This window comes from Nanorana parkeri, unplaced genomic scaffold (genome assembly GCF_000935625.1).
Source record: "Nanorana parkeri isolate BGI_ZX_2015 unplaced genomic scaffold, ASM93562v1 scaffold1673, whole genome shotgun sequence".
Taxonomy (NCBI): Eukaryota; Metazoa; Chordata; class Amphibia; order Anura; family Dicroglossidae; genus Nanorana; species Nanorana parkeri.
Window position 1 is genome coordinate 114,638 of NW_017307941.1, and position 25,237 is coordinate 139,874.

Sequence of the window (25,237 nt, forward strand, 5' to 3'; positions counted from 1 at the left end):
TTCCACATCAACAAAACTACAAACCCAACAAAGAGGGGTAACAGGCCTGCAGATGTACAGCAGGCCTCGGGATACCAGAAGAGTGGTCAGGTATAAGCCGAGTCGTTAACAGGAGGGCAGCGCGGTACAGGAACAGGATTGATGAAGAGTGGTCAGGTGCAAGCCGGGTCGTCAACAGGAGGGCAGCGCGGTACAGGAACACGATTCAACGGAGAGTGGTTGGGTGACAGGTTTTCAGATAGGAAGCAAGGTTCAGGACATGGGCATCAGTCAGGTTTAGCAATACAATACTGAGACAGCTTCCTGACTGTAGGGAGGGCCTAAATACCCTCCCAGGAAGCACCAGGTGATGGGATGATCAGTCACAGCTGGGGCACACCCGCAGGTGAGTACCGGAGCTGCAGGTTCCTTACAGTTCCTGGCTGCTGGAGACACCCGCAGGCGAGCACAGGAACTGCAGGACCCGGCTCCAGCGCCACCTGGGGGTGCTCTGGATCCTGACACCATGTCCTGGCACTAACTACACAAAAGATAGTCCTGACTATCAACTCGTACAAACCTATTGTTTGTCAGGCTTCACAAAATCATAGTAACCAACCTTGTGCTCTAGCAGATGCAGACTGTCTGCTCTCCAGGTCCCAGAGCACTGTCTGTTTGCCTCACCAGCGCTAAATTGCCATTGAGGCAAGGTGTAAAACCTGGGGCTTACTAGAAGTTCCAGAACGTGTAAGAGAGGAATCTGGGTGACACATGAACCCCAGACAGGACTTCTCCTGGCTCTCTGCATGACAACCTGCTTAACCACCTAGAACCCAATGCCTTTTCTAATGATTAAAGGAGGATTTCTTCCTGTTATTTAACAGGGCCTTTTTGGCAATACTGTGTTAAGAGGAATAGGGCCAAACTCTGTAAGCACCTATATGCAGAAATCAGGGCATGATTTATGCTTTCTGACTTGCTAGGCCAACTATCTTCTGGTGCTCCTATTGCCAGTCTTCTGGCTAGCATTAGTATCAGACAGCACAGGGCATGCTCAGCTGTAGCGGGAAAGGCTAAAAGAAACAGTTAATTCACTCTGCTTTAAAGACTGACCCCCCTGAAATAATTTTCACTTTACTTTGCAGTTCATTTCTAGGTGTATGATCCAAGGTTGTCAAGCTGTAAATACACAGTATACTCTTCCAACAATGAGAATGTACAGTCTATGCAGGAGGAGCCACAATGAAGCTGATACACAAACTGAAAACCCTAAACATTTGAATAATACATGAGAGTTTGTTACTAAGTGTATGGCCAGCATGGTACCACCCATGGTAACCCTGTCACCTAGTCTAAGGCATGCAATCAACAGTAATCAACTGCAAACAAAGCAGGAAGATAGCTAGTAATTTAATGGAAGCAAGCCCCTATAGGATTTCCCCTATACTCAAACACTTTCTGGCTGCAAGCAGTATTTAGCTGCTCTGTACTTCACTCGTTCACCTTCTGTTATTATATATAAAATTTCTGAAGGAAAGCAGTGGCAGTTCCACTGGTATATTTATGTATTTGCTATCCACCCCTATGACTTAGGGTGCTCATACGTCCCAAAAAGATAGTCTTGTGTGAGAAGGTTGTCTGAAAGTAGCATGGCAGAGATGTGTACTTTGTATGTGTGTCATCCTCACAGGTTGACTGATGAGGTTAATCTTAGATATTGCTGTCTGTGGTCAGGTCATCAGTTACACAGTTGTGTAGACTGATTATCTTGAGCACAACAACTAAAAGTTGGAATTAGCTGACACTGATGTTTTTTGTAAAGTGTAGAGTGGCAGTGGAGAGCAGCACCATTGGCTTAGATGCCCTGCCTGTTTGTGCGGCTACACTTTAGTGTGCCTCTATAGGAAAATACAAAATGGTGGAGCCAGAACGTGTGCGCTGCCTCTCTGACACATCAGGATTTAATTCTCTGTGGATACCAACCATATAAGTACAGGCAGGTCTTCAATTCTAGCATTTTGTTTGTGGATAGTTAAAGCAGCCTCTCCTTCTTACAATTTTAGGGTGTCTATCACTTTGTACATCTTAGTGAGGTTGGTAAATGGATCACTCTTACTTTCCTTCTGGGAAGTTTTAAGTGTTGTTTGTGTAACGCTATTGGTAACGTAACCACACAGATATATTTCGAGGAAATATGGCTCTTCTGTTACACAATATTGACATTATGAATGTCCCAGGTCCGCTTACTTGATGATAAATGTCCCAGCCACATTTCTCTTAGGGTGAAGTTCTTGTCATAGGATGGTTAGAAAAATGGGTGCCAGTCACTTTGCATAGATTTCTAGAGATGATGTTCTACAGCACCAAGACAGAGGGAAGGAGGGTGAAGAGAGCACAGGATCTCTGTAATTTACTGAAGTCTTAATCTTAAATCTTAGAATTCAAGGCAGCAATGGAAAGGTTCTTGTGGTGCTTCCTAACTCAGTAGTCACTCACCTCCTCCATGTGGGGGACAACTGCAGTTCTGCTTCCGCAAGGCCTCACAACACTCCATGGCGGTCAGTAACTTCAGGGAGCCCTCGCAGGAAGGGAGATCTCTGCAACTTACCACATCCCTAGGCCCTAAGGCCTCAGTATAAGACAGATGGTCACAGATGCATCCTCTCAGGGTGAAAACATGGAGGGAAGACCCATGTCCCAGGAAGTGCCCAAGATATTTACTAAAATTCCCAGCATGCACAGCAGGACCCCCAAGCCTGCTGATTGGCCAGGTATTAAACATCCTTAACATGAAATGTTAACTCTAGCACACCCCGCTGGAGCAAGCTCAACAGAGCATGCGACTGAGATAATTATCCACACTTAGAGAACACTAGCCAGCACCCAGCTAAGCTAACATCTCACTACCAGATAACAAGATGCAAAATTGCATACGTGCAACACAGCATTTATCATGTGTGAACTTCTTATATTACAAATTATGTGTATTATCCATGAATGTGCCCTTTCAAGAGCAATCACATCCATTTCAATTGCTGGCTCCTGCTTTGGAATTTTGATAACATTTTGAGTGTTCTCATGTTTTCAAACAGATAAAAGCAGCTGTAGATCAGGTAATAAAGGACATGTGAAAGAACAAAGCAAAACGCTTCCTCTGTGTTTGAATATGTATTGGAGCTGCAGTGCTCACACTGATAAAACTGCCAAGTTCTTGTGGTTTTGGCTAAATGTTTGCAGCATCTGGCATTCTGTCCTGAGATTCTGCAGAGATAATATGATGTATTGGCATTCCAATAAATCCCTGACTAAACTATTTCCATCTCTCTAGCCTAGTCATTAAAAAAATTAACCTTTCCTACATCAGTGGATGGGTTTTAAACACATTGGGGGATACATAAAAACTGGAGAAGACAAAATCTGGAGCAGTTGCCTATGGCATCCAATCAGCTACTCTTTTTCATTTTCAAAGCTTAAGTGAACAAACTGAGAAGATGATTGGTTGCCATAAGAAAATTGTCTGCTCCAGTTTTCATGAATTCGCCCCATTCTCTTTGGTTCAAGGTCACAGTAGGCATGCTGTCTCTCTCTTCTTCTATCTGCCATGTCTACTCAACCCATGTCTGATTATTTTACATTCATACTTGTGTATATAGGGGCTGCTTATTTGGGAATTGGGTAGTGGGCGGGCCTTGTTTCTAGCCGCCATCTATTCAGCCATAGCTACTTTGGTGCTACGTACATAGTATATATAGTGCTCATTTCCTTGAAATACATGCTATGTTTATACTAGGAGGCAACCGATTATTGGGACCAATATTTATAGATTTTTTAATTACCGGTATCGGGCAAAGTGACCGATATTACAGATGATAAACACTGTGCAAAATTCAGCCGCTTTTTGAGGAATCGTCCAAAATTTGCACGGTGGGTGCCCCTGTTTGGTCAGCATTCCCTAGATCGACTGATCGAAGGAGCCGCTCAGAAGCCGGCAGCCATTGAGCTGCTGGCCCTGTTCGAGTATTTTGACAGTGGCCACCAAAGAATAAAAAATAGCAGGTAGCATAGGAAGCATTAGCTCCTCTGCTATCTGCTGATTACCCTGTTATCTGTTTTTTTGACAGCGGCTGCGGTCAGAGTAAATAAAACCAAATAGCATGGAAATTAATAGCTAGGTTGCTATTGGCTATTTCAATTTCCAATAGCCAATAGCAAGCTGGCTATTGAACCCGCCTACTGCTGCTGTCAATCAGCCTAGGTGGACTTAAAGTTCTCTTTTTTTCTTTGTATTCTGACAGCGGCTGACAAAAACGGGTTGACCATTGTCAGGCGACTGCCTGCTGTTTACATTTAGCTGCTGGTGCAGCCCATCCAATGACCCCTGACAACAGCAGATAGGAAGAGTAGTGAGAGAGGAACACAAGCTGTAGAAAATAGAGTGGTGTTACAAGCTGATCAGTGTTTTTATGTAAATAAAAACAGAGATTCCTCTGACACATTGGACGATCCTTGTGTTTTGCAGTTTCTCAAGAGGCTGCATGATGCCCTTCACTTCACCTCTGGTCAGAGGCGGCTCTAGACTTTGTGAGGCCTTAGGCGAAACTCAAACATGAGGCCCCCACTTACACCCATATTGAAAGACAATGCAAACAATAATTAAAAATTAACTGTATACATTGCATATTGTAAGACGAGCGTTTAATCCCAGCAGCCAGGAATTTACAGCTTCTAGAGCTAGAATCTTATTTCTGTCTCATATCTAATTCTACAAACAACTATATGCAAAACCATAACCCTAAGGAAGTAACATGCAGAGGTCAGTAATAAGTAACGCAAAGAGATCAGTAGTAACGCACAAAATGCAGAGGTCAGATGTAAGGAACGCACAGAGTGCAGAGGTCAGATGTAAGGAACGCGCAGAGTGCAGAGGTCAGATCTAAGTAACGCGCAGAGGTCAGTAATAAGTAACGCAAAGAGATCAGTAGTAACGCACAAAATGCAGAGGTCAGATCTAAGGAACGCACAGGGTGCAGAGGTCAGATGTAAGGAACGCACAAAGTGCTGATGTAAGGAACGCACAGTGTGCAGTGGTCAGATGTAAGGAAACAATGCACCACTACCCCCCTCAAAACAAAGTGAGGTGGCCGGGTTGCGTTCCAGAGGCCAAACGCACTCCTTATGTTGGGACTGGGCCCTTGGGGCTTGTTCACACCAATTACGGTGCTTTCCAGAGCGGTAGCTCTGCAATCACTCACAAAACTTCTCCGGGTTGGGAGGAGGCGTGGTGGTGCATTGAAGTCAATGGCACTGCAGCCACGTCTTTCCCTCCCGTAGTGTGATCGGACGCATGGCAAAACATTGCCTGCGTTCTGTTCAACTGCAAACGCAAAAAATGCTGCATGCTCTATTTTTTGCTTTTGCAGTGGGACGGAACGCAGGCAATGTTTTGCCATGCGTCTGATCGCACTGCGGCCGGGGGGGGGCACGGAAGCAGTGCCATTGAATTCAATGCACCACCATGCCCCCTCCCGCCCCAGAACGCACAGGGAAGTTTTGTGAGCTATTGCGGTGCGTTCCAGAAGCTACCGCTCTGGAATGCATTGCAATTTGTGTGAACAAGCCCTTAGACACTGTGAATTTCTTCTTTTTTTTTTTTTTTGCTACCCTGTATTTTTTATATAATGTACAAAGGGGCAAAAAAAAAAAAAACTTCAGAAAAATAAATAAAAGAAAGGTGCTTCACTGACCTGAACTCCATGCAGGCACTGCTCCTGATCGAGGGGTCAACTCCCGGTGTCCCACCGCCGGTATCTGCATCCTCCTTGCCCTCCTCCGATGTCACTGCTGGCTGCTGCAGGAGCGGAAGCCTCTACATCTTCACGATACATCGGGCGGGCGGTCGGTCTCTCTCCTCTGCAGGAAAAGATGAAGGGAAGTGGCGGAAGTAGTTCCGCCAGTACTCGAGTGATATGCCGCGTCTGAAGTCCCGCCGCGCAGCTTCTCCCTCTCTCTTCAGTGACAGATCCAGGAAGGGGGAGGGGGGTTGCGGTGCAGTGGCTGCGGGGGAATTGCCGGCGATCATTCTCCCCGTGAGGAAATGGCTGCTCCCTCCCAGCCCAGGGGGCGGACTGACCAGAGGCAGGTTAGTTGAAGCTTTAGAGGTGAGCTAGGCGGCCGCGAGGCCCTCGTGAGCGCGAGGCCTAAGGCGACCGCCTAACTCGCTTAATTAGAGAGCCGCCTCTGCCTCTGGTCGCCTCTTGGAGGCATCTAAGTTAGTGCCGCTCATGAGCTTGGAAAGTAGATTATTTACTTAAAGAACGCCTTATCAACTTACCATTTTAAAACATGCACATATGCACCTAGTTATAAGGTCAGGCCCACAAGTAAATATTTATAGTTACAGAAGAAAGTACAGGTTTCACCCGAATGATCAAAATGGGTCTATATTTATTCGCACAATATTTTATATTTCCCACTAGATACACTGGTGTTCCTTTCAGTATAGCACAAGCATCTAGCTTATATTAAAGAAGAAAGTCAGAAAAAAATGCTATTAACCCGTAGTGGGGCTACCCCTGCACTGCAAGTGTTAAGTGCTCATTTTTGTCTAGGTTAAAAAATAACAGTTATGCTCACCCGAAGCTCCGAGCCAGCCAGCTGTCACAGCACTCCATCCACCCTGTCTCCTCCTAGGCTGCAGCATTGTGATGTTCCTCAGTGTCCTCACATCTATACACAGTGTATAAAACATGATGATTTACGGGTCCTTAGACCGCTGCATTGGAGGGGGAGGGAGGCTCGAAGGACCAGTCTAAGAGCAAGCCAGCTCCACAGTTTAGGTGAGTATAACTTTTTTTAACCTAGACAAAAATGAGCAGCTAATGAGCAGAGGGTAGCCCCACTGCAAGGGTTAATACAATTTTTTTGGATTTTCAGGAATTCTTTTTTAAAATAATCCTATATGTAAAAATCTGTTTGGCTGTCGAACAGGGATTTATTAGCACAGTTTACTGAGATAAAGAAAACAGAAACAAAATTACCTTTAGCAATTTCCCAAAGGAAGCAGCAAAGCACTTCTGCACATGTGGCAGTGCCTTGACACCTTCCATTCTTCTAGCCTCACGGGAGCTCCTCAGGCATTTAGTGGGGATATCCCTCCCACTCCCACTTCAAATTATGGGTTACATTGACTGTGTCATCAGAGAGCAGACTTTATAAGAACAGTAAGGGCTGTTGTACAGAAAACTGTAAGTCTACTGTTTATAAGATTTTTCGGTGGATTCTGGACCACTATTATACAATTGCTAATGCATTACTGCAAACCTTTAATATGGCAAATGTACAGTGCACAGGAGTACAGCTCCTGACTCACAGCTCTATTGACTACTAAAGGACATTTTAGCTGTAGAAATCAGTACACAAAATGATTGACCATATTATTATTATTATACAGGATTTATATAGAGCCAACAGTTTGTGCAGCGCTTTAAAATATAAGGAAGACATTACAATCACAATACAATTCAAGACAAGATGGTAAGGAGGACCATAGAAGCTTTTTAGAATGTCCAAAACAGAAGCATACCATTTTTAAAAGAGTACAAGACATTCTGAGGGGAATTTATCAAGACTAGAATAGAAAAAATATGGAGCAACTGTGGATGGCAACCAATCAGGTTCTCTCTTCAGTTTGTTAAAGTTAAAGGCCTTTCCCCATAGTTCTCCTTAGAGTAACGGGAGGACACAAACTAGCATCCTCCCGTCACCCTAGGCTCAGTATACCACGAGCTGTAGCTCGCGGTATACTGAGATGCCGCAGTATACCGCGAGCTGCTGCTCACGGTATACTGAGGCCCCGTTCACATGTAGCGAATTATCGCGCGATTTCCGCCGCGATATCGTGCATTTTTGCAGCGCGATATCGCGAGAAGTCGCCGGCCAATGCTATTCAATGGAGCTGTCTTAACTCCATGTTGCGCGTCGCTCGTCGTGGTCGCAAGTCGCTTCTACCGGACCCTTTTTTCTGCGGATTTTGCCTTTTTTCTATGGAGCCCGACGGAGAAGGTCGCGCTACCGTCGCTGGAACGTCGCTGGAACGTCGTTCCGAAAGTCACGCTATCCCGGCCGTGCGGATCCGCTGCAAAAGGTATGTCGCTACGTGTGAATGGGGTCTGAGACGCCGCAGCTGAAGCGTATCCCGACAATTATGTCTGGATCCGCCCAGCTGCGTGAGTGACAGCTGGCTCTGCCTATCTAGAGGCAGAGCCAGCTGTACCCCCCCCTTCCCCCGTCCGTTCCGCCAGTCGGCGAATCCAGCCCCTCCCCTGTCACAGCAGAGAGCCGTGACAGGATCGAGAGGTGAGCGAACGCCGGTATGTGTTCGCTCCCCTCCCGATCTACTAAGCCGACCTGTGACAGTCTCATTGCCACAGGTCGGCTAGAACTATGAGGTGAGTGAAAAGCACTAACCTCCTAGTTCTCCTTTAAATATGAAAATGAAAGAGAAAAGCTGATTGGTTGCCATGCACAGTTGCTCCAGTGTTGATAGATTCCCTTCTCTGTACTTAGAGAAGGAGTAGAGGAGGTGGGGATGTGACATTATCTTGTGACATTTTGTGAATGGGGGATAGCAAAGAGGGGTGGGTGATGCACAGGTGCATGGTACAGCTCAGGTCACATCTCTCGCTCTCTTCAGTGCCTGGAAGCTGGGCATTGTGTGCAGGGCATGGTGTGTGGCAAGGTAAGATTTGTATACTTTGCAGCCACCCTCTGCACATAACACCCAGCTTTTTTTTTAGTTTCAAAAAGTTTTTTATTTTTCCAGTAAAGTACTTATCAAACGATACACTGACACGAACATCGTGTGTGTACGAACATAGTGATGCAAACATTGGCATTGCCATATAACAGTGATACCGACAGCAGACATGACATATTAATAGCAATCGCCCAATAATTACTTAGTTAAGGCGAGGACTGTCCCTCACAGGGCTACCGCCACTGTAGTGGGGGACATAAAAGGATGAACACCCAGCTTTTTAATGATAATTTACAAACCCAGAGCAGTTTGTAAGTTATAATTTTTTCCCAGAGTGTGGCTTTATAAGGCTATGTAGTGAAAAATGCCATTTATTACATTAACATTGTAATAGCTAAAAGCTTGCAATATTTTTACTTTTACATCACAAGTACTACTGTATTAAAGTCAGTAAAACCAAAAGAGCTTATTTAGTAATTCAGAGAGAAATTATGTAAAATATCCACAAGGAACAGAAAAATGTAAATTCAATTATGTGAAAGAGCTACTAATAGCAACCATGCATGTAGCATGTTTTATTTATGTGCAGAAATATAAGTATTTAACTTATACAGTATGAATATTTGCTCTGCAGCTATTAGTGTTAGCTGCCATTTTTGGCAAAAGGTGCTACAAAAACTTTTTTTTTTTTTTTTTTCGATTGGACTGGGAGCCTAAACCGAAGCTGAAGCAAATGTGACATTACAGGCTCTTATGATTTCAATTTCCTTTTTTTATATAAATCGCATTGGACGCAACATTGCTGAAAGTAACATCTGGGATGTGGACCCTCTGATTCATCATCTCTGCTATACCATTTCAGCTGTGGGGTGAGTGCGCACCCTGAAGGGGGACACTTTGGAGACACATATACACGTCGGTGTGGGAGAATTTACTCTATTTTATTGGATCCACTTGAAAACTTTTTTGCACAGAACGTTAATCATTTTTCCACTAAATAATTTTTTAATATTTTTCTTTTGAGAAATGAAGCACTATTTGGAATTGTTTTAAATTTGTTTGTTATCTGTACCCTCACCCAAGGACTACAGTTAATTTTATCACCACAGTGTGAACACATCATTTTAACCTAAATTTTTGGATATTCACTGTACATAATGGTTTGTAAGATTATTTAATATTTAATATTGTGTGATATTTATTTAAAATATTTATAACCTTCATTTTTATATATCCCGTAAGAGGGATTACATTTCACTTAGTATAGCGCTGCACACTCACTTTTTCACAGTCTCTACAAATCATAGCACAGCAGCTTTCATACTTCACCCCTTCCATAAGCGCAGATTTTACAATATTTCCATCTTTTAAGTTGTTTAGACTGATTTGTGATGGGTTTGTATAAATGACTTCCTATAATTGCTGCTTATTTTGTGTAACAGTTTATACTATGTTTCATTTTATTGAACCAAAGTGCATTGTGATAGATTCATTTTAATATCAATATACCCTTTTTAAAATGTTTTACTTATCTCATAAAGCAAAATTTTACAATGGTGTTGCCTTGAATCGCTTACTGAGTTGCTTACAGACAAACATTCTCGTCTCTGATTGTTACTAAACAAGAACATTATGAGCTGGCACATTACTAAATATACTGTATATTACATAATTTAAAGTCATTAAATTATAGAAGACAGAAGTGCTAAATCTCAGTGATTTCCGTGCATTATAACAAAGCACACTGCTGGACAAAATCTGTATATTGTATAACCATCATAAAGTCTTTGGCACTGAAAGCTTATTATCCTTGTTTTCCACAGCTAAGAATACTTTGAGCTTAAAATGTTACCAACATTTTCTGTTTTTAGGTTGTAGTTTCTGAGCTATGTGAACTAAAAATACCTGCCAACTCACTCTGCACTAATAATTCACTGATAGCATTAAGTACAAATGCCAGTAAACACTGTAAGATCCAATCTGCCAAGTGTTGCTCACAGGAAGTTATTGACTTACATTAAATAATGTGACAGAGGGTTGACAATATATCTACCTTGCAATCCTGTTTCTGTACAGAGTATCTGTTATATTATGAAAAAAAAATTCTAGGTTCCTTGTCAATATTTGTTTTTTAGTTTCTGTTTAATATCACTAGGCGCTGTCTTGCATTTGACTGGTTGTCCTAGCCGGCTATTTATCTCTGTCCCTCTATCTATCTATAGCATCTGTTTGTTGACCTATCGATATCTTTCTTTTTACCTATCTTTTTTGTCTTCTTCCAGCCTGACTAATCTGCCATTAATCCATGTTTCCATTCAGGTTGTGCCCCTCTAAGTGGGGCACATAGTAGCCCATATATATTTGCTTAATAATTTAACACTGTGTTTCTGCTTTTGGAATACATTCAGTTGTTCATGTTGCATACTTAATAGGTACATCAGTGAAGCATCCCATCATTCAGTCTAAGAAATAGTCAATTGATTAAAGATTCATTATTTCCATACTGCTTGACTGACTTCAGTCAGGGTTCCATTCTTTCTCTAGTTCTTTGTCAAATAATCTGAACACTCATGTACATGGCCTAGAACTGGTAACATTTCTACTGTAATCGACAACCTTTTAACAAGAAGAAAGGAAAAGCTTGTTATTTTCACAAAGATGTGTATGCACTCTTTTTTACATGATAACTCCTAAACATTTCTGTGTTATCTAGGTTTTTTGTGTTGTCTTGCTCCAAAGATACTTTGAAGGACTTGTCATTAAAAAGGCAGTACTTGCTTTTTTGCTGAGTTGCACTGCATCTAGTATAATATGTGTGATAGGCACAGTAAACTTTATACTGGTAAAATGAGTTTTGTCAAACATGGAAGAATTTAACAAAATGAATAACAGGTAAAGGAATAGGAGTACTGAACAGTAAAGATGTTTTCTGGATTTGTAGGAACCGTTCACACCATATGTGTTTGGGCTGTGCTGGCCGTTTCAAGCTTCGCAGTCATCGCTTCACATTTGTGCTCAAGATTTTGCTACAAAAAAAGTTATAACAAAAAATAATTTTCCACTTTGCTTAAAGGAGAACTATGGGGTAACCTTTTTTCCTCATAGTTTTTGTTTAGGATTACAGGAGGACACGTCCTTTCGTAACCCAAAACTCAGTATATAGTGGGCTATTGCCCGCTATATGCTGAGAGGGCCGAAGCCGGGATGATCCCAACAATACTGTTGAGATCCACCCCACTGGGGATTGACAGCAAGCTCTGCAGTTATGCCTGCCCCCTCCCATTGTCTGTCCCTCCAGTCAGCCCTGGAGGATTGGAGAGGGGAGGGGGGAAACCCTGTTGGGAGCGGTGACTAACAGTCAAAGCTCTCTGCAGGGAGATGATCGGGAAGTGAGTGGATCGGTCGCATGGTTTTGCTCACTTCCCGATCAATAGAGCCGACATGTGACAAGTGCCTAACCACTGCATAGTTCTGGTCAACAGCTACAGGAAGTATTTGGTCAAACGCGTTGTCAACAACGTGTAGGGGTTCATTACCCCTTTCTATCAATTACCTTGATTGCGTAAAGCAATTGTTTAATAAAGATATGCCAATTTAAAATGTCAGCGTACTTTTAGTTAAAAAAGGTATTTAATATAATAGTGTATAAGAAATCCAGGTTGGATTTTAGGAGTTTTTAGTGTAAAAATTCCTATGGGTTCAGTTTTATTTCTCAGAACATTAGTTATTTTGATGTATGTGACATAATTGTGTGAAATCTAAGAGTCTGGAAGCTGCAGATATTGGATTAAAGTAGGGTGATGTATATTAGATGATAGTAAGGCTTAGAAAAAATGTTTGTCCCTACTGAAATGTGGTAGAAGAAATCAAAATTTGACATTTCCTTTCTGTATCCATAAAGTTTTACCCTTTCTACAGCAGCACAATGTTAAAAAGGGCAATATATCTCTGAGATTTTTTTTGCTTTTACAACATAAACAAAGTGCACACCAACCTGCTATAGTGCAATAGGACTTGGCTGCTGATTCCCCTACACCTATACCAAGGAACAAGTACCTTCATGCAGTTTGTAATTTACATTATGTGATGTGCACATAGTTTCCCCAAATTTCCCCCAGCCTGCATACACATGTATGAGGTTATGTACCAGACTCTTCTCATGATGCCCATGTTAGAACTCAGTTTTGTCTTTGAGAATGCACTTCTTTGTCCTCACTTTCCGTAAATGGCTATTGGTCAACCTGGTTTCTGATTCTGCCTGCCTGTCCCAACTTTTAGCTCATCCATCCCCAAACCCTGGTTTGTTCTCTGGTTTTGAAGTCTCAGTGCAGCTTTCTTCTGGCCTGTCCTTTATGACATGTTCTGGTTTTGTCCCCTTCACTGTTTTAGCAACATGCACAAATATTATGTGTCACATAAATTCTCAGAGAATCCATCAGGGAAAGGTAGCTGCTTTAGGCAAAGAACACTGTAGGGAGACCTTTCTATCTAAACAGTGATTTACCCCTTATGGAACAACTGAAAAACATGGAACTTTTGAGGTCCAATGTTGAACACCACTAAGGCATAACAAAGTTAGGTAAAACCATGGGGAAATTTATAAGAAATCTCTTATAATCCATAAGGGATGTGGACATCTGTGGCAACTCTAATATGTATTGGTGCTCATACTTACCAATGAAAGTATGTGTGCTCTAGTTAGTTATACAACTATTTGAATAGAGCAGCTGTGGTACCTCAATACATAAGTACAACTAGAACCCAAAAAATTTAAATTAGTTAAGCTTCCATAGTCTGCAGTCATCCCAGGTATATCTAGTACTAAATCACCTACCTACCTCACCATATGAGAAGATAGTCACACCCCAAGTTAAAAGCCATGGGTTAAGCATTTAATGGATGGTCCAGTGCAAGAAAGACCACCTGCACTCCTCCCTCAGGAGGCAGAGTGTCGCTACCTTTTCCTTTACTAGTATTGTTTCCGGAGGTAGAGAACCTCCAGCACTCAGACAAAAGTGGGTGCAAGTATCTACAGCAGAGCACATCACATTTTTTCCTCACTATATAGTCAAACCTGCAAATACAGTAGAAGCTTGGAAAGGCTCTTATATGGCAGAATATGTGTGTCTCTACTTGACAATGGCTAAATCTATCACTCACAACACTTTCTTCACACAAATAAAAAAATTTCCCCCAAATAAAACCCAGTTTGTTTCTGATACTTTTTTTTAAATATAAAATTATATTTTGTTATAAACCCACTGTATTAAAGCAATCATTTGTCTATGTACCTTTCTTATAGCTACACTGCAACAGCATGGACAACTAAACATTTACAAATCTCCATAGTTTTTGCTTGCTCTCATGTAAATGCTAAATATTAATTGTTTTTCTCTATATATGTTTTCATTTATGTATTGCGCTAAAGACAAAGACATTTTTTTTTCCTTTTTGTAAGATTAATGTTAAAAATGGCCAATTCGTTTGTTATATTTACCAATTTACAGACATCAGGTAGCAAGCACTAGTCTTGTACTCTAGTGTTTTAGATAACTGTTTACCACTATGTGACTAAATATGTAAGGCTCCATTCACACTGGAGCGACTGTCCGCCTGTATTCGGCTGTAGGGATACCTGTGGAGCCACTCCAAACAGAAAAAACAGTGCACTTCAATGTGCATTGTTCAGACTATTGCGGAGAGCGGTCTCGTACCACACAGTTCCCAAAATAGTGCAAGCGCGATAATCCGGCGGATTCTGCCCGTTTGCGGCTATATAATGACTGCAATTGAGCGCAATCTGTGCAGTTGTTTCCCATATAGCATTTGCGTCCTGCGCGGTCTTTTGCACTGAAAACCGTGCGGGAAACACAAACCCTATATGTGAATGGAACCTAACAAGGGGGAGGCCTAAAATGTTACTTTGGTGCCTATTAAATATAATCCTAGTTATCATATGCATATGCAAAAACAAAATACATTTTCAAAGTTCTCATTGTCCAAACACCATAATGTTGCATGTGCTTGCATGTATGAGGGAGACATCCCCTTCTTCTCTCCTAGTAGAGGCTGTGTTTATGTGGATTTTTAATCGGCAGACTCAGTCAACAAATGGGGTTATTTGGGGGGAGACGACTTTCGTTATGCGATGGTTGTAAGGTCATTCAAATCTCGTACGATCTGCCCATCTTGGACAGGCAGATCGTACTTGCGATCATCGCAAGCCCTCCCCGCTGAGGGGCGGGCTTCCGATGATTGCACTGCTAAGTGGGCAGTGTGCGCTGAGTGGGCCCGTGCGGCATTCGTTTTCCTACCACGCCTCCAACCCGCCAAATATCGTACGATTTTCGGCCGGTTTTCCAGTCGTGCGACCTTACAGTAGAAGCGGTCGCACGCTGCCCATACACCTGACGATTATCGTACGATCGCAGTATCACCCGCGATTATCGTACGATAATCGGCAGGTGTATGGACACCTTTAGTGTATGTGTATATTAGGCCCCATTCACACCTAGAGTATATTTCAGGTGTGATTAGGGATTCCTGTGTCAGGAACTTATGTTTTCCTGCAGCAGGAATCTCTAATCTGCCATTTACAAGCGGCAACTATCATAAGATAAGAATTATCATAAGATTATTTAAGAGGGTGTGTTTAGGGACGGAGTTAAGGCCAGGCCAGGGTAAGGGTTAGGTGGGGCAACTGGCGGCTAGTAACTCTTAAGGCCTGGCTAGTAGCTCAGGACTTGAAATTTTGAGCCCTGAAATAAGGATTTTATGTAGATAATTCAAAACATTTTATGTATTGTTAACCTGTATACTATGAAGTATGTTTACAATTAAATTGACCAAAATAGTTTCACAGGAAAAAAATCATATAAGGATATTTCCTGTAATATTTCTGCAATCACCAACTACAATCAGCTAAAGCTTTTAATTAGAGTCCTGGAGCAAAATATGCTTATCCACATGTTAGTAATTTGTTAGCAAACTAGTTCTGTTAATAAACCAGTTTGTCATTGTGTTTTCTTGCCTGTTTGTAGGAGGGGCCATTTCAATGCCTTCTTCAATGACAGGGCTACAAAGATTCATTTTCAGAATATGGAAACACTTGCATCTATACATGATTTAACTCTTTAGCTAAATGTATATCATTAAAGAAAGTTTTTATCATTATGTGTCTCCCCATTGGAGAGATGTATGCTTGCTTATTGCTTCAGTGACTACTGCCACTGGGGCAGGAAGTGAAAAAAGTCCTCCCATAACTCTTCCCTGAAAAACCAAGTTTATGTCTGGAGTGTATGTGAACATAATGGGAAAATGTTGTTCATAATAATATATTAGAGTATGACTATAAACATTAAAATTATCTGAGAAAACCATACCATAGTAAATAATGCAAAAGCAACAGCTTGAGATGTTGGGATTTTCATTACCAAGTTAGAGGTACCAGTTAGAAAAGTTGATGATCAAAGCCAAAATCATGGCGGGCGGATGATTCTTCCTCCTGGCGATGTAACCGTTACATATCCACAGGAACACTGTAGCAATATGCTCTCATTAAACTCTGTTCTTTAGAGAGCACCTTTTTTAATCGCAGACTCAGTTATCTCCAGTCAGGAGTAAATGACTCTTTTTGATGCGGCATGCTGAGGGAATAATTGAATATATGTCATATCAATCAATTTCAGAGGGAGATTTACACAGTTATCAACCTTAAATCACTTGTCCATAAATGATGGGAGGTGTCATTGTCACTAGGGGATCTGGCAAATGAATGAGACCCACCGTTATTCTGTTAGTCAGGGAAATGAGACATGGGATTAAGGATTTAGTGCCTCAATTTTAAATCACTCTGCAGTATATAGACTGCAAAATAGTGAAGAAAACCAGGGGTGGCTATACTAGAATAGACATATTGTGATTAAATGTGATATTAAAGACTAAGTCTGAGGGCATTGTGATCAACACATTTAACATATTTGCCTTGCTGATATAGATACTGTATGATCCAGAAGTAATGCATGCTAATAACATAGAAGAAAGAGACACACAAATATATACAGTATCTCACAGAAGTGAGTACACCCCTCACATTTTTGTAAATATTTTATTACATAATTTTATGTGACGACACAGAAGAAATGACACTTTGCTACAATGTAAAGTAGTGAGTGTACAGCTTGTATATCAGTGTACTTTTGCTGTCCCCTCAAAATAACTCAACACAGCTCTTAATGTCTAAACTGCTGGCAACAAGAGTGAGTACACCCCTAAGTGAAAATGTCCAGATTTGGCCCAAAGTGTCAATATTTTGTGTGGCCACCATTATTTTCCAGCACTGCCTTAACCCTCTTGGGCATGGACTTCACCAGAGCTTCACAGGTTGCCACTGGAGTCCTCTTCCACTCCTCCATGACGACATCACAGAGATGGTGGATGTTAGAGACCTTGCGCTCCTCCGCCTTCCATTTGAGGATGCCCCACAGATGCTCAATAGGGTTTAGGTCTGGAGACATGCTTGGCCAGTCCATCATCTTTACCCTCAGCTTCTTTAGCAAGGTATTGGTCGTCTTGGAGGTGTGTTTGGGGTCGTTATCAAGTTGGAATACTGCCCTGCGGCCCAGTCTCGGAATGGAGGGGATCATGCTCTGCTTCAGTATGTCATAGTACATGTTGGCATTCATGGTTCCCTCAATGAACTGTAGCTCCCCAGTGACGGCAGCACTCATGCAGCCCCAGACCATGACACTCTCACCATCATGTTTTGACTGTAGGCAAGACACACTTGTCTTTGTACTCCTCACCTGCCGCCACACACTTGACACCATCTGAACCAAATAAGTTTATCTTGGTCTCTTCAGACCACAGGACATGGTTCCAGTAATCCATGTCCTTAGTCTGCTTGTCTTCAGCAAACTGTTTGCAGGCTTTCTTGTGCATCATCTTTAGAAGAGGCTTCCTTCTGGGATGAAAGCCATGCAGGCCAATTTGATGCAGTGTGCGACGTATGGTCTGAGCACTGACAGGCTGACCCCCCACCTCTTCAACCTCTGCAGCAATGCTGGCAGCACTCATACGTCTATTTCCCAAAGACAACCTCTGGATATGACGCTGAGCATGTGCACTCAACTTCTTTGGTCGACCATGGTGAGGTCTGTTCCGAGTGGAACCTGTCCTGTTAAACTGCTGTATGGTCTTGGCCACCATGCTGCAGCTCAGTTTCAGGGTCTTGGCAATCTTCTTATAGCCTAGACCAGTGATGGCGAACCTTTTTGAACCCGAGTGCCCAAACTGCGACGCAAAATCAATTTATTTATCTCAAAGTGCTAGCGCTGAAAATAAGTTTAGTATTGTAGTATGGGTGCTCAGGCTTAAGAAACGTTCAACATCACTGCCTTACGGCCTTGTACGGCTCTCACAGGGGACCGAAACGTCCCGGATCGCCTCTGTAGTCGGGCCGGTCAAAATCAGGCAGTGGCGGTGACCTCTAAACAGGCAGATTAGATGGCCGCTTGCGGGGGCCTCCCGGGGTCCTAGCGAGGAGGAAGCAGCCGTCTAACCTACCTGTTTATTGGCCGCCGCCGTCGCTGCCTAATTGTGACTGGCCCGGATCGCATACCAAGGCGATCCGGATCCTGCCCGCCGATTTATCCCCGTCGACATTAGACAGCTCGTCTGCTTTAATGTTTTGGGGCCTGAACCTGGGCTCGCATGCCAGCAGAAAGGGCCTCGCGTGCCCTCCCTGGCACGCGTGCCATAGGTTCGCCACCACTGGCCTAGGCCATCTTCATGTAAAGCAACAATTCTTTTTTTCAGATCCTCAGAGAGTTCTTTGCCATGAGGTGCCATGATGAACTTTCAGTGACCAGTATGAGAGAGTGAGAGCGATAACACCAAATTTAACACACCTGCTCCCCATTCACACCTGAGACCTTTAACACTAATGAGTCACATGACACCGGGAGGGAAAATGGTTAATTGGGCCTAATTTAGACATTTTCCCTTAGGGGTGTACTCACTTTTGTTGCCAGCGGTTTAGACATTAATGGCTGTGTGTTGGGTTATTTTGAGGGGACAGCAAATGTACACTGATATACAAGCTGTACACACTACTTTGCATTGTAGCAAAGTGTAATTTCTTCAGTGTCGTCACATGAAATGATCAAATAAATTATTTACAATTATGTGAGGGGTGTACTCACTTCTGTGAGATACTGTACATTGGTTTTCCTGGGTACAGTGAGTAGGAAAGTTAGGGGCACATTCTACACTCAACAGTCAAAGCTGAATATTGTTGTGAAATGCATGCAAGGAACCTGCTCAAGGCTTCAGTTTCATTCAATTTTTCATCCAGGCATAGTTGTAGTAAACAAGTCCCTGGAAATACTGACAGGTGTCTGCCTTTCCTGGGAACTCAATATTCTGCCTGTTTCTGTTATATTTCTAAACATTTACTTCAGTGAATATTTTTAACAGCCGCCAATCAGATTAAAACCTGACTCAGAGGTTTGGGTGGAGGCTGACTAGTAATTGAGGAATTTTCAAAGAAGAGACCTCAGTATGCAAGCTCACCCACTGCATATGTGAGGAGCTCTTTGTAATATATCAGAAGTGAATTGAAAATATAAGTAAATATTTAATGCGTGGACATTTAATTATCTTATATCCCTTCTAAATGGTACTTAGCAAAATTTCTCTGCCCATCAGTCCACTCCCCAGAGGTTCCAATGATGTCTGAAAATGTTGCATTGCCTCTGATTCAGCATCAGCAGCTCAGATTAGGGAGGAATATGCCCCCCATTCATCGCTGCTCAATCTTTGTTTGACCTCAATGCACATAGTTAATATGAGTCTAATAGAACTGGTTAGGAGTCCACAGTAGCCATAAAACCAGTTTATCATGGAGGGGATGACCACAGTTTACTAGGTACATAATGGGGTTAAAAAATCCCTTCCTGACCGATAACGGGATTATTCCATCACGGTCTTTAAGTTCCTTAATGACTGGTGAAGGAATTGATCAACAGCAATTTAGATGGTCCCAACACTGTGATCACAGCAATATGTAATCGCTGTGATCACCATGCTGTAACAGCCACTGAGCCGGCGTTCAGCTCACTGTATTGTGGAGCTGGAAGCCGGCTCAGTGTCTTGCAAAGTGATATCTTTGAGGAAAATACAGCATCTCCTCAGAATACTTAGCATCAAACCCCCCTGTAAATAAAAAATTAACCCTTTAGTGCCCCCAGTCTAAAAAAAATGTTAACCGTTTTTAAAAATGTGAAAAAACTAAAAAAGTTTAAAAAAAGGTCAAAAAAATCTGAGGAAGCTATTAAAGTTAGGAGACAAACATACCACATTCTACAATTGTTCCACACTAAAATTGTATTTCGCTCCTTGTATAACTCACAAAATAAACTGAAATCCCAGACATATGATATACCCTATAAATCAAGACAAATAAAATAATGTGTTATTAATTACTTTCTGTTATCTACACTAATTATGTACACATTGTTAATGCCAAAACTGTGATTTTTTTTAAAACTTTTTTAATATTTTATATAAAAAAAATAAGAATTTAGATAAACATCAAATTAAAGCCTATTATGTCATTTAAAAATATATATAATATGTGTTGGTGCAATGAATGAGGAAGATGGAAATGATTGTTAAACAAATGCAAAATTGCTCCGGTCCCCAGCAACGAAAATATTTTCTGAAGCTGTATCACTAAAGGGTTAAAAAAAATGTAACCATAAAATTGCAGAATCTCTAGTTCTTAATAGAAAATGCAATGGTTTGACAACTCAACCAGGTAAATTTTAGTTAAAAATAAGTTGCGAGCATGTCAAGGAATGTCATTTTTACTGGGTAAATCTTGGGCAAATTTTAATTAGTTTGGTTTGATACATAAGGTGAATATTCACCAAAGAATTTTGGGCAAATGTTGGTTGGAATTAACATCTAGTCATAGATAAATATCTTCCATAGGTGCTGCATTCACAGCTTGTAAATGCCGTAGGAAACTGTTCTCTATCATTTTCCTGTAGTCTGCATATGGCAGGCCATGTGCTTGCTACAAGTGCATTTTGTTTATTTGAAGATATTCTTTATGCTGACTTCCTCTAGTTTTTGTCTGTTTTTTTTCTTATATGTTGTAACAGAGACAAGAGAAAGAAAAACAGTGCAATGCACCTTCACAGGGTCAGTTTTTTTAATAAACTAGGCTTAGTGTACTCTTGCGTATACAATGTATTAAGTGAACTCAGACACCAATATAGTATACAGTGCAGGCTATTCTGCAATCCCCGAGAACTGGGAAATTTTGTGTCTGGCTATACCGCCACCATTAACCCTAAGCTGTTTTGAATATATAACAATTGGAGCATTGCCATTGTGTGTTTATTTGTTTCTTATAACGATGTCACTGTGCTGTATCAATAGTAATCTTGTGCAAGTACATGAAGCATCACACAGTACATTCATTCGCATTAGTCATTACTTCTGGTGAGGTGTGGAGTTTTATTTCTTGTTAGTGCTGCACAGTTTCTATGGTAGCATCACCCATCCATTTCAGTCCATCTTTTAAAAAGGTTTGTGTTTGATATTTTAAAGAAGAGAACATTACACATTTATGGAAAGCACAGAAGATATATTTTTGAATTGCTTTTGAGGGGCTTCATTTACCTTGCTTCAAATTTACACATAAATAGTTCTATTTCATGTTAGCAGAGAGAGAAAAAAACCACTGTGTGCATTTTTTACTGCTGACTGTAACAATGGTAGTCCTGTGCCATGGAATGTAGAAGAGGTGGAGTAGACAAACATAAAGATGCAAACAGCTAGCAACATAGAAATAGTGGGAAGAGGGAAACCAAAACTAATGTGAGAGTATGACTTGAACATAACTAACAAGCTGTCTGATCTAGGGGCATCATGTAAAACCCCTCTCTATACAGTATGCTAGTTTTCATTGCTTAAAAAGGGGAATAGATGTGCATGAAGACTGTTGTTTGAAGATCCTCTCCTACGTGTAGTTATACTTTAATGTGCTTAAAAAAATTCCCGGACTGTGCCATGTTGTAGCCAGGAGCCATAAAGTGTATGTAAACCCAAAACCTATTTCTAAGTATGTTTGACATCATACTTTACTGTATACAGTTTTCTGAAGCAAACATGCTTTTATGTTTGTTTCAAAGTTTCTTACAGGGAGAACCTGCCAGTAATAGCACTTACTGTTGCAGGCTGGCAGCAAAAAGCTTCTTCCTCATGACAACAGCATTGTCAGCCTGTCATAGGCACTCCTTTTGTTGGCCCTTGAGCTGCCCATAAGGTCTATCAGAGAGGCAGCCCAATGGCCAACTGAAGGTATGCGTATGACAATGCCGTTACCAGTTGTGAGATATTGTCAACCTGTAAGAGGAAGCCTTTTCCAGACTGCTTCTCCGGGACACAATCCTCTCTTCATGCCACTGGATACACTCCAGAGCGACTGTGCTCTGGTTCTCTGGGGGTTGACACCCGTGATTGTCAGTGTGATAGAATTTCGCCTCTCACCCACCCCTTTCTGCCCCCTTCTCCATACATAGAACGCATAGTATTATTGCTCCACAATGCAACAAACTCTGTGAATGGGCTGGGCAAATCCTGTCACTAATCTGCTCCTCCTACATTTACAGCGTGTATTGTATTGTGGAAGAATAACAGTATGAGTTCTATGTATAGAGAAGGGGCAGGAAGGGGCATGTGAGCAGGCCCGGCGCTACCGCAAGGCAAGTCAGGCGGCCGCCTGAGGGCGACACTAGCGGCACCTCAGGAAGTCGCCAGCCAGCTAAATTAGGACCCCACCTGGAGCTCCTATTTCTCTGTTTTTACAGGGGGTCGGGGAGGGAGGAGGGGGGGGCACAAAAATGCACCTTGCCTTTGTAGGCAAGAATCCTAGCACCGGCCCTGCATGTGAGCCGTGTCACACTGATTGCTGTTGTTAACCCCCAGAGCATTAGAATATAGTCTCTGTGAGTTGTATCTGGTGACACGAAGGGAGGATTTTGCCATGGAGCAGGAGCGTGGAGGAGGTGGGATGCACGCCATTACTGATTAACTAATCTAACTAATGTGATTGGTGTCTTAAAAAATTAAAATAAAAAATAAAACTGTAGCACATTCCCACTTTGATGCCAGGCAGTAGGTGTGTATTAAGGTAATTTAGGCAGGCTGCTACAGAGATGTTCAACATAACGAGTGTAAGGCTGGGTGTACACCTAGGCGTACGGAATATGCGCAATTGCCACGCGTTTTTCGGGCTGCGCGTTTCTACCGCGATTTGCGGTAAAAAAACGCACGACAAACACGTGTTTCCGAGGGCTACTTGGCTATATCCCAGTGGATACACGTGGCAAATACGCCCCAAAGAAGCTCCTGTACTTTTTTGGGCCTAGGGCGTTTTGCAGCGCGTTCCTACGTGCTGTAAAACACCCAGGTGGGAACCATGCCCATAGGCAATCATTGGTTTTCACGTGTTGAGCGTTTTACAGAGCGTAGGAACGCGCTGTAAAACGCCCAGGTGTGAACCAGGCCTAAGTGTGCTAAGGTTAGGGAAACTTCATCTGGGTGGCAGCGGAGAGCCAGGCTTTGAAGGCAATGGAGCTGAGTGTCAAAGCTTTAATTTGATTTTTGGAAGACAATAGCAAGTGTGAGGCTACTCACCATTCCCCAATGTTATATACATTAATTTAATCTTCTGTTTCCACTGCCAGTATGACTGAACACAAGCCTATTCTTGTATATAGCATGTCAGTATTGAGGAAAAATGTACATCTAGAAACCTAATAGATCTTGTGAGATTTAGATTCCAATGGTAGCACATTAAGGACGCATCCACTCGCTGCAATCTTTCTTTCAAGGGCTTCCTTGCCCACTTTTATTAAATGAAAGTTCACAAAAACAGAACAATTACCCTCGCAGGGGTTCTTTAGCATCTCATGGCAGCACATGCCCATCAAGCCTCCTGGCTTTGCCTTTGCAGCACCGCTGCTCCGGCCTCAGCCCACTGTCTGTTCCTCCAGACAGCCTCAGTCATGTGCTAACCTGCACACTGGGGGATTCTTCCCAATCCACAGCACCCTGCTGCACTGGACTCCACTCTGACTCCTGGGTGGAGCTTTCCTGTCTCCCAGGTGGAGTCTTGAACCCTTCCCAACAACTTTAATTTAAAGGCTGTGCACACCTGTGCCATCAGCATGCGCTGGCCACTCAGATTCTGGACACAGGAATGGAGATAACGCAGTGGCATTGCCATGCACTGCCACAATCTATATGTTTTTTTTGTTTTTTACAGATTGATTCCTGCAATTGTGCAGAAAAATGGCTTTGTTAGTTATAGTTTATCCAAGTCATCAGGCCTCCCAGCCAAAAGCAAAGTGGACAGTCCTTTTTATATTTCATATTATTGTATTGTTTGTTGGAAGCATTGACTAAAGCTGAATGGTCTACTGACCATATAGAGGCAGACATCACAAAGAAGTCAATTTTATTTAAGTGCTTTCATCAAAGAGACCAATACATCTGTCCATTTCAATAAATACAAGTAGCTATAACAATATGTCAGGTGGACAGTAAGTGTGTAGTTTGCTGCTCATTCTTGATTGTGGTATTGTTCATCTCATGACAGCGGGCTGAAAGTTTGATAGATAACAGTCATTTTGTATTTAAGCATTTGAGGTCTGCATGTAAGCGCTTGAGGTCTGAGAACCTGGCTGAAGAACCTCTACAAGCCATTCCTCACACTGTTAATATAAAGCAATACCATGTACAAAACCTAATAAATGCACACTAGTATGAATACTGCTGTGTATTCACTCAGAGATCTCCTTTAAAGTGACAATATTTGGCCTTTTTGGCTTTAAACAAGGCAATGCAACGAGTAATGATAATTGAACTGAACCACTGAATAAAAAGATCTATGTGTGGTAATCATGCAGTACACTATTTCATTAAACCTCTTAGATGTGAATGAGTTGATGAAATTGTAGTAGTTGTAGTAGTAGAAGTGATTCATTCAGTAATCACTGGAAAATACAGTATTTATTTAATATTGAACCATAAGTCTCTAACTGAATATTTTAATCACAATCTAACTGAAAAATCTTAAGGATTTATTTATATTAACATGGTATTCTAGTTTAACTAAAATGTGGTCTGATTCATTGTGCCTCTTTTTTATATCTACTTGCTTCCCATGCAACAGTGGAGCTGATACATTGCACTATTAGAGTGAACAATCTACCAAACCAAGTTTCAGGAACAAATTGTATCATATTTCTAGATAGCGCCAAGAAGGACAGAGAGGTGAAGGATATGCCTTTGTTGTGCCATTTACTACACAAATATGGTCTAAGGTTTCAAGGGAGACCCTCATTTATGGACCAGCCTATCTAAAAGTGAAGGTAGAGTCTGTTGGATTGAGTTATCTGCTGGCTCATAGATATCTTGGAAACTTAA

At 42.0% G+C, this 25,237-nt stretch overlaps 1 protein-coding gene across 1 annotated transcript in view; it reads left to right on the forward strand.

Annotated features, from left to right (window-relative positions):
- SRRM3 (serine/arginine repetitive matrix 3) overlaps window positions 1-25,237 on the forward strand; it is a 211,495-nt gene that overhangs the window by 107,824 nt on the left and 78,434 nt on the right. The window lies entirely within an intron of this gene.